The following is a 9,864-nucleotide window of genomic DNA, read 5'->3' on the forward strand; positions in this document are numbered from 1 at the left end:
ATTGCTATGAATTGAAAAGACTAAATAACGAAGTTAACAGGACGATGGCTATATAAGGTAAATATGAATATGTATTGAATGATAATGAAAGGGACTTTGAAGAAATATAAGAAAACGATAAATGATAAAATTAAACAAATATTAAGTTGGCGAATGATATGTTAGTATTGTTGATTGTATGCTTATTCCGTTGTTATGAATGTATATTGTGGTGATAGTTAATTCGCTAAGAATAATAATTCGCTCATTTATTTTAATTTCATACATGTATATGTTTATCCCCCGTCTAGGGGAAAGGTGTTAGGGCTGTTTAGGATAATTCTGTGGGTCTTATTCTGTCCATATGAAAGGGACTTTGAAGAATTATAAGAAAACGATAAATGATAAAAATAAACACACATTGTTTGCAAAAACTATTTAAGTAATGTTGATTGTATGCTTATTATGTTACAATGTATGTTTGTGGTAGAAATAGTTTAAACAATTTCATTTCCTCATTTATTTAAATCTAATATTATATAATAACTCTATTTGTTGTTTTCCAAGGAGCACCCTTTCGGAGTACCCGTCTAGGTGGAGGGGGTTAGGGCCGTTTAGATTCAGGGGGTCTTTCCTGGAAAAGTGCCGTCCATATGTTGTACAAGGGACAACTATAAAGTGGGAAGGGACGATTAAAAAGGCTTTCTTGATGGGTATAAATCGAAAGGGTTTCACAAAAAAAATGCCTTCTTTAGATGTTTTATGGCGTACTCTTAATTGAGTTGGGAGTTTTTGATGAATTTCTTTTTTCAGACAGGGATTCGTGGGAAAAAAAATCTCCCATAGGTTTTTCGAGGAGTTTCATCAAAGACGGGAGGGGGGGGGGTTAAAATGATTGTCCAAGGGGATTATGTTTGTTTGTTTGCTTGGGATTAACGCCTTAACGAGACATGACTGGTCTTACCGCGCTGAATACTATAATTGTTGACACACGATACTAAATTCTAAAAAAGTTACTACAATATTATTAAATAAGATAGTTAAATCTTTGAACACAGGTTAATCTCTTTTAAGTAGAGCATCAATGTTTTAGAACAAAACCCTCTGAAAGTGAATTTGCTTTTTGATGTGTATCACGAACCTGTGATTCAAGGCAAAACTGTTCGGCAGCGAAAAGTTAAAAGCGACCTATACAAAATGGAGCATTATCACCTGTTTACTTAATGTGTATTTTAAATGTGTTCTTTTCGATATCTAAGAAGAATCAGTTTATCCTGACGGTTTACAAAAGAGATAGAGATTGCGACACGTTCAGGCAGGGTTTTTTTATCATAAATGTTGTTGCTATATCTCAATTTCATTTCCATTCAGATGACGTTACTAATTGACGGTTTTAAATCACTATTTGGTAAAAGTATTTCTTATTGTTGAGTATTGGAAGATTCTTTACCCAAATCATTATTTATCTATTCCTCGCATCCTTTAATCCTATATTCATAAGATATCAAGAGTTAACGCCTCATCATTTTATCGGATATAAGACTTTAAATGGACGCGGATAGTTAATCTGAAAAAAAAATACAAATTACAGTTATACTGTAAAATTTAAAACTAGTATATTCAAATAGTCTTTGCTTCAATAGTAAATATAGATGCATTAGTAGTCTCATTAAAGATGTAAAATGATTTCCAAAGACGTTCCCACCTACTTAACAACGGTCTTTGGAACCATTAGTGTTAACTTGGTACAAATATTCATGTTCTGTTTTGAATTTTGAAAAACGTTTCTTTAAAACTTACGAGAATTTGATGATTTTTTTTTCAAATTTAAAAGACTAGTAAAAGCTTAGGGAAAATTGTTAGCATACGGAGGAAAACTTCCTCAACATGTTTATGAACATATTTTGGGTTTATTTTACGTTTTACTAAACTACCCTTTTACACAAAGGCCAAATAGTTAAATTTCTTTTGGTTTGTTTAAAAATTGTATGACTGTATTTTAGTTTAAAGTTAATTTTCTAGCATAATTTTTATCATTTGGCGATACTCTAGCTGCATATTGATGAGAATGCTTCGTTTGTACGTAAATAAACGGAAGTTATTCTTGCTTCAGCATAAAAATCGATGTGGTTCAAAATGCGCCTATAGTCAAACGAAAGCCTTCGTAATGTATTGTGAAACGGTATACTAGCTGAACCATAGAGTCATAATTTAACTTTGATCGTATATGGCTTCTGTATATCTTGAATCTTAAGTATGACCTTGTTAATCAATTAATACATTTAATGTTGTTAAGCATTTTTTGTGTGGAATAATGGAACGTTTTTTTATCAAATATAACATTAAATTTTGTTTCATCAACAACAGTATTTTTGAACCAGATATGAAAAGTTCAGGGGCATTATTATTGTTTTCCGTAATTGACAGAAATAAACAGATTTTTTTTTATTTTGAAAGTCTTAATCCACTTTCTGCTGCCCATTTGTTAATTTTATATTAATTTTGTTGACGTTTTCGTTAAATTGTTTGCATATTTTCGACCGATAACATGTTAGAAAATAGTCAACATCAAGAGCAATCTAAGAGTTTTTAAAACCAAACAGTGTAACCGAACGTATACTTCCCTGAGTACCATCTTGTTTTTTTCGACGGTTCTTAAAACTGATCGAAACACGTCTTACTTTAAAGTTAATATCGCATAGAAGGCAAGAAATAGAGATTTCAAGTCTACCATTCATTTCCTCGTCCTATAGATCTGTAACAATACCATATGTCCATGTTATATCAAAAAACGGAACCAAATTCGAGTCGAGGAAGGTGATTGGTTGTACTACGATTTATTAGAAATCTGACCAAAAGTAAGAACTTTAGTAATTAATTCTTTATAAGTTCTAAATACCAATCAAGGCGGTGTTTATCATTTTTTTCAAATGTTTTGCATATACAGATTGTAAGTGAAATATAACGGTATATTGCAAATCAGTGCAGTCTTTTACAGGTTCAAGAATAAAAAAAAAAAAAAAAAAAAAAAAAAAAAAAAAAAAAAAAAAAACAACAACAACAAAAAAAAAACAATTCCTCCTTATCAAACATGTCATCATCTGGCCAGCTTCTGTATCGTTTGCCTTCTTGGTAGAATCAAGTTAAATTAATAAAATTAATAAAAAAGGAAGAAGTGTATATTCTATTATTTGCTGAAGTATAATTTATTTGTTATCTTTCAACTTAAGATTTATGCTGTAAAAATTAATTTGAAACAATTATTAGAGAAGTAGTCTGCAAATACTTTATGCATTTGTTTGCGCATTTAGCTTTTGTATTGGTGCATTTTGCTTTCAAGAGCTTTAAGGTAAACAGTGGCTTTCCAAAAAAAAATCGCTTATTTTTTAACTGCCTCCCATACCTTTTCACATCGGAGACTTTGGCTTTATGTTTGAAACAGACGTCTGCCATCACTGGCTTATGAATTGACGAACTGTTTACTATTTGTAACATTTCTTTTACTTTAAAGTTCAAGGTTTTCAGATGATGGACAATGCTCATTGTTTAAGGCTTCCGTTTGCGTGCAGCTTTATTGCATTCATCGTTGAACCATCGTTTCTTTACTTTGCTGGTAGTACTAGTACTGTTGTAAGCAGGTTGTTATAATGTTGAAGAACATGAATCAGCTTTACAATCAGAATTGAAATCTAAATCGGTCTCTGTAATCTCTTCAGAATAGAGCCTTGAACATGTTTCCCAATTTTTATTTTATTGAAATATCGACGTTCTTTAACTGTGACAAAGTTATTTGATGTTCATTACAATAGAAAATGGTTTCCGACGTACTTGTCATCAAAAACTGCCAAATGAAGTCTAATTATAGTGTAGAGTGGACAAACGAAAGACCAATTCAAGGAATTGAGCCTGTAATAGAATGTAAGTATGTTGGAGTATTTCTGTTTAACAGACACATTTAAAAATTGTCTATAATTTCTCAGTAAATGTACCCATACTTTTTGTAGATTGGCTAGCACGTTGTTATGGGCATTAAAATCGCCCAACAAAGTAAAAGTTTAGAGAGGTTCTTTAAAAGTATGTTCCAAGATCATCAACTGTCACCGATAAATTTAGAGTTGATGTATCGAACAAACAGTTACAGGTCGGTGTAAAATAACCCGTCCATTTTGCTTGTAATTCTGTTTTCAATTTTAATTGCCTTTGAGGAAGGAAATGACGAATCGCTTGATGTTCTAGGGTTACTAGTACATTTACGAGGGTGCATCAATAAATTCGTAAACTAATTCAATAGCGGGGAAATGATTTAATCCAAATACCTTAAATGATTACTCCTGCTCAAAGTTATGTCCCATGCATGATTTGCACTTCTCCCATCTCTCGACCCATGACTCGAACACGTGTTGCATCCCGTCACGAGACATCTCCCGCAGCTGTTTGTCCACGCCACACCTCAGTTCCACTATTGACTCAAGTTTCGTACCACGAAGATTGTTATGTAAAGTTGGAAACAGCCAGAAGTCACAAATTGCTAGGTCCGGGCTGTAGGGCGGGTGCGGTAACAGTTCGATGTCGAGTTTTTCTAGTGTGTCCATGACCACCTAGCTTGAATGGCTCGGCGCGTTGTCGTGATGTGATATGTATCCGGACCTTTGTAGATATGGGCGCTTTTTCCTTATTGCCGCTATGAGTTACGTTGTAAAAAATGGTGCATAATAGTTCCCAGTGAGTGTCGTTTTCGGAGGAGCAAATTGGTTTAGCACTACACCGTATGTATCACAGAATAAAATGACCAGAATCTTCACGGCTGACTTGGAAATCATCGATTTTGTAGGGGAATGCGATTAAGGATGCTTCCAGACAGAACGCTGACGTTTGCATTCCGGTTCAAAAAAGTAAATCCACGTTTCATCATATGTTATCACTCAATTAAGAAAGTAATCGCCTTCTTCACAATACCTCATATCGTATGCTGACACATTTTCACCCATACGACATCTGCTCTGACGTCAACAAACGAGGCACCTATCTTGCTGAAACGCGGCGCATTCCTAATATGTCATAATGCCATGAGCTGTTCCATATGAAATAGCGAACGTATTTGCTACGTGCTCCACACTTACTCGTCTATCTTGAAGTTTGTACTCCTGAATGACAGCCACTGTTTCATCACCTAGTTCAGTCACTGGTAGACCTTTACGACTGTCGTCTTCAGTTAACTCTCTACCGTCTTTAAACCGCTTCATCCACTTTAAAATGGAACCTTTTGACAGAGCAGCCTCTCCTTAAACTAGTTTACAAATCTTCACTTATCGAAAAAAGACTTACCGAGTTTTATGTAAAATTTTATAACGATGCGCTGTTCGTTAACGCTGTGTGACGCCATTTTCGAACGGACGTCCGTAACGTGACGTCATTTTGGATTATGACGTCATTATTGATGACGTCAAAGTTTGTACATAGAACGATTCAATTTGAAATAATCTGTTTTCACAGCATTTAAAGTTTCATTTTAAACGGACCAGTAGTTTTGACGCTATTAAATTAGTTTACGAATTTTATTGATGCACCCTCGTACAATTGTAAAGAGTATAATCGTTGATTGTCGGATCATCATAATGGGACGACACATTCTACTCTACAAGACACATAACAAATAAATCATTATTTTCATATATCGAACAAAGGCTGTTCAAATGCAAAATAGAATGGATTATGTTAAATATTTAACAAAAAATATATAGGAACTTGTATAGGGCCTCCAACACTCGGTGTCCGTAGAAGAGAGAGGTTTACATACTCGTCCTCCATTGACTCGGTATCTTCTAAAACGTCACATAGATTTTATTACAAAACCGGTTCTGCATAGCCGCTCAGTGATGACAAACCGCTATTTTGACAAGTTTGTATTAGAAACGCATTCAGAACATACAATTTTTGCTTTGACAGCCGGCTTTTATAGAGGAGTTTTTGATAACGACTGTGTCTGTACAGTTGACGACTGCTTACATGAAGACAAATTTGACTGTTTAGGTGGTGAAAGTTTTTCAATAGGAGGATACTTACAAAGCTGAACGGCACTACAGAGTCCACCATCTTAACTGACCTTGGTACAGAAACTTAATAGGACAGGCTTTCAACATCCTTGCATTCATCTTGAAATAAAATATCATTTTGATCATTTGACACATGATTTCTTTGTCCGTAACGCACAAAGGGCAAGTACGGGAGGCTGCGAAATGATTTCCTCCGGAGTTTGCACATTTGACAGTGAGATTACAGTCTAAAATATCGTCATAGGTTATGCCATATATATTTTGTTTCGCTGCGACCAACTTTAAAATATGTATAACATTGAATTGGGTTTGAATTGTATACCTCAACGCGAACGTTGTTGTAGCGAACCCGAATAGATAATGGCAGAATCGGGGCAGGGAATTTATTTGTTTGTGTTTGTTTGTTAGCTATTTCTAGTTGTAGAGCTACGCTTAACATTTGAAATAAGTTGGTAATGGAGCTCTGCAACGATGCCTGTTTTTTTTTTTTCAATTCACGGCAGTCTGCTTACTTTATCACACCCTTGAAAAAATTCAAAGATTATGGAAGCTAGGCAAGAACATCAAGTTAAGAGCACTTTTTTTACATTTTATAAATACATAAGCTTGATGTTTGCAGTCTTCAAAGATGTTTGCGGTCTACCAAGAGCCCATTATTTCGGCGTTTCTTGCTTGACTGATTGTATTGTTCCTTTTAGAAAGTCGCTTTTTGGTGAGCAACTACACTTAGTGTGACGATGATGAAAGTAATGATGTACATGCGTTGATTAAGCATTTATTCAACAAAGTAATGATGCTTATCTTAATTATTGAAATAATAAATGTTTATGATGATGATTCATTTACTTTAATGGTGATGATGATCATTATATCGGTGATTGTTGTCATACTTTTGATTTTCGAAATGATAACTGTTTTCTTAATCATTTGAAAAGTCATGTTGCTGATGATTCTTCTGACAAGCACAAGTATGCTGATTTCATTGATAAGAAATATGATATTTATGGTGATGAGCTGAACACAAATTCTTAGTATAGTGAAATACAATGTTTGCTATACGCATGAGTATTTTATCAATCTTAAAGGTGATCTTGATTGGGTTAAATGACTACTTAAAAACTCATATTTACAAATTAATGCATAGTAAATTTATGTGGTTATGTCACTGATTAAATATTCACCTATCAAGAAACATACAAATTCGACCTGACCTTGATTTTTGCCTTTGACCCGGCAACCTCTACTGACCAAGAAAAATGAATCTGTGAATTTTGAGAACCAAAATCCATTTGATTGACAAGTTATTGGTCGGAAACCGTTAAGACATACAAGGTCAATAAGACCTTGACATTCGACTCATTGATACAACCATCTATGTTAAATCATCTACATGCCAAGATCAATGCAGCTGTGAAGGTTGAAAACCAAGGGCTCATAGGATAACAAGTTATGGTCATAAACTGTTTTGTCATACAATGTAATTTTTACCTTGGCCTTTTACCCCTTTATCCTTAAAAAATAAGAACCTTCTACTTGTCATAACAAGTTTAAAATTCATAGGCCCAATCGTTCTTAAGTTTTGATCGGAAACCGTTTCGTCGAAGAGACGACCGACCGATCGACATGTGCAAAGCATTATAACTGCACTTCTTTGAATTAGGGAATTAAATGGTATTCTAGATGTACTTAATTGTAAAAAAGTTTAAATTAATTTCATATACATCTAAGGTATAATAAAACATCTTTAAAAAATAAAACTTGCATTTTCTGTTTCATGTTAAACATTTTGATGGAGGTTTTTTCCACTTCTAAGTCCTTCATTAGAACACTTCATTGAAAACACGAACTTGCTCAGTATGAACATATGAACTTATAAAATCGATGATAAAATAAATTTGTGAATATGTAAATGTTATGTCACTATTTAGATCTGAAATAGTACAACATTGTCAAAGGGTTTCAAATATAAATAAATTGATAATACTTTTATATGTGTTCAGTTTTTAAATGTGTTCAGTGAAATTTAAATCGAAATCACAGTCATTTTTGCCTAAACGTTATAAGTTTTACTTAATGCTGTATGCCTCAACATGAACATGTAAAACATTTAAGATAACGTAAAAGTATTCAATATTTAAGTAATAATCTACATGTTACATGTGTATGCGGTAAGTGATGGATTTATAGTGTTTATAGCCACATTAATTCTGCGTTACCTACGCAATAAAGGCTATGTTTAATTTTTTTTATATAATTTTGGTAATTAACATGGATTGTGAGTGTTGTTTGAAATGTGTAAAGTGCTTCCTTTATGTTACTGCACAGTATTTTACTAAAATACTTAGAAAAATCATGACAATTATCATAAATATGGAGGCGTGATATTTTTATCTCGTTTAATATATGTAATTTGCTCAGTTCTTAAAAAACTATTAAACAACGCTAATAGCGATCAGTCAGTTTAGAGATAATATTTTGTCACAGGGATAAATTTGTCATTATACAATTGTAAACTAGTTTTAATTAACATATACCACAGCGTGCATATATTTAACACCATGCATAATAACACATGTCAGGTAATTAAGCAATCTATAAGGAAAAGGATGGTATTAGAAAACATCGACGTGATAATCACATTATGTCATATGTCATATCTCGGCAGCCGTCCCACCTTACCGGCTTTTCTGGTTAACTCACCGTTCATTGTCATAAGCTCCGCAAGTGAAAGGCACAACCAATCTCCTTTATCATTCGCAAAAGATTAATGTTCAAAATTAAATGTCACGGATAAATTTTGCCTTTCATCTAAATAATTCAAGTATGTTACAATTGATAATCACTGATATAGCATATCTTTACATCAGTTAGTTCATCTCCCGGTGGTCTCAAATATACGTGAATATTTTATAGGTCCCTGGTTAATATTATCATATGCAAACAAACTTTTAATGTTCTCATATATCCTACTTTATAACGTACCCGTAGGATAGGGTACATGTGTCCCATATGGTGGATGATATGTGCCGTTCGTCTATCGCCCCAAGACCCGCCAAGCCGAGACGTTACAAGCTAAAAAGGCGATGGTGCAGAGCAAAAAAAAACCGCTAATAAGCAGGTGCCCAGAGCGCGATTTAAGAAATAAAACGGCGAGGGCGCGGAGCAAATACAAGCTTATTCGCGGGGACGCAGGGCAAAGTTTAACTTTTTAAACTTCGCCGCACGTTCCCGCTTTTTAGTGTGATTTCGCTCCGCCCCACGGCGTTTTATTTCTTAAATCTCGCCCGCACCCTCGCACAGCGTTCCGCTTAAAAGCGGGTTTTGCTAATCCCGCCCCACCATTTTAAATTGTTTATCCTCAAATTTTCGATTGGCGGGGTCGCGGATTTAAAACTGATTTGAAATCGATTTAAATGGATATCTATGCAGTTTTTGTACTAAATTTAATCTTTGTTGAACAATACAAATATAAGTAATTCCGCAGTATTGTTTGTATAAATAATGTATATTTAAAGGTATAACAGTTTATTCAATTTCAAATCGTTTAGTAAAATTGACGACTGAATACTTTTTTGCAGATGCCAATGAGCATCACATATATATTTCTTAATTTCATTTTTTTTCCAACAACATACTTTGTCAGTTTGACATATTCTCCATTTTGCTTTTGCTGTCAGTTTTCCTTTCTATGGAAACACTGAGTAGAGAACACCAGTTGTGATTGATAAATATATACCCGCCATTTGTTATTAAGTAACTACTAGTACATAATAAATATGGCATATCACACTTGATCTATATATCGCCAGGATAACGGGGAATGTATCAAAAT

The sequence above is a fragment of the Ruditapes philippinarum genome, unplaced genomic scaffold (genome assembly GCF_026571515.1).
Source record: "Ruditapes philippinarum isolate M1 unplaced genomic scaffold, ASM2657151v2 ctg866_1_1_1_1, whole genome shotgun sequence".
Taxonomy (NCBI): domain Eukaryota; kingdom Metazoa; phylum Mollusca; class Bivalvia; order Venerida; family Veneridae; genus Ruditapes; species Ruditapes philippinarum.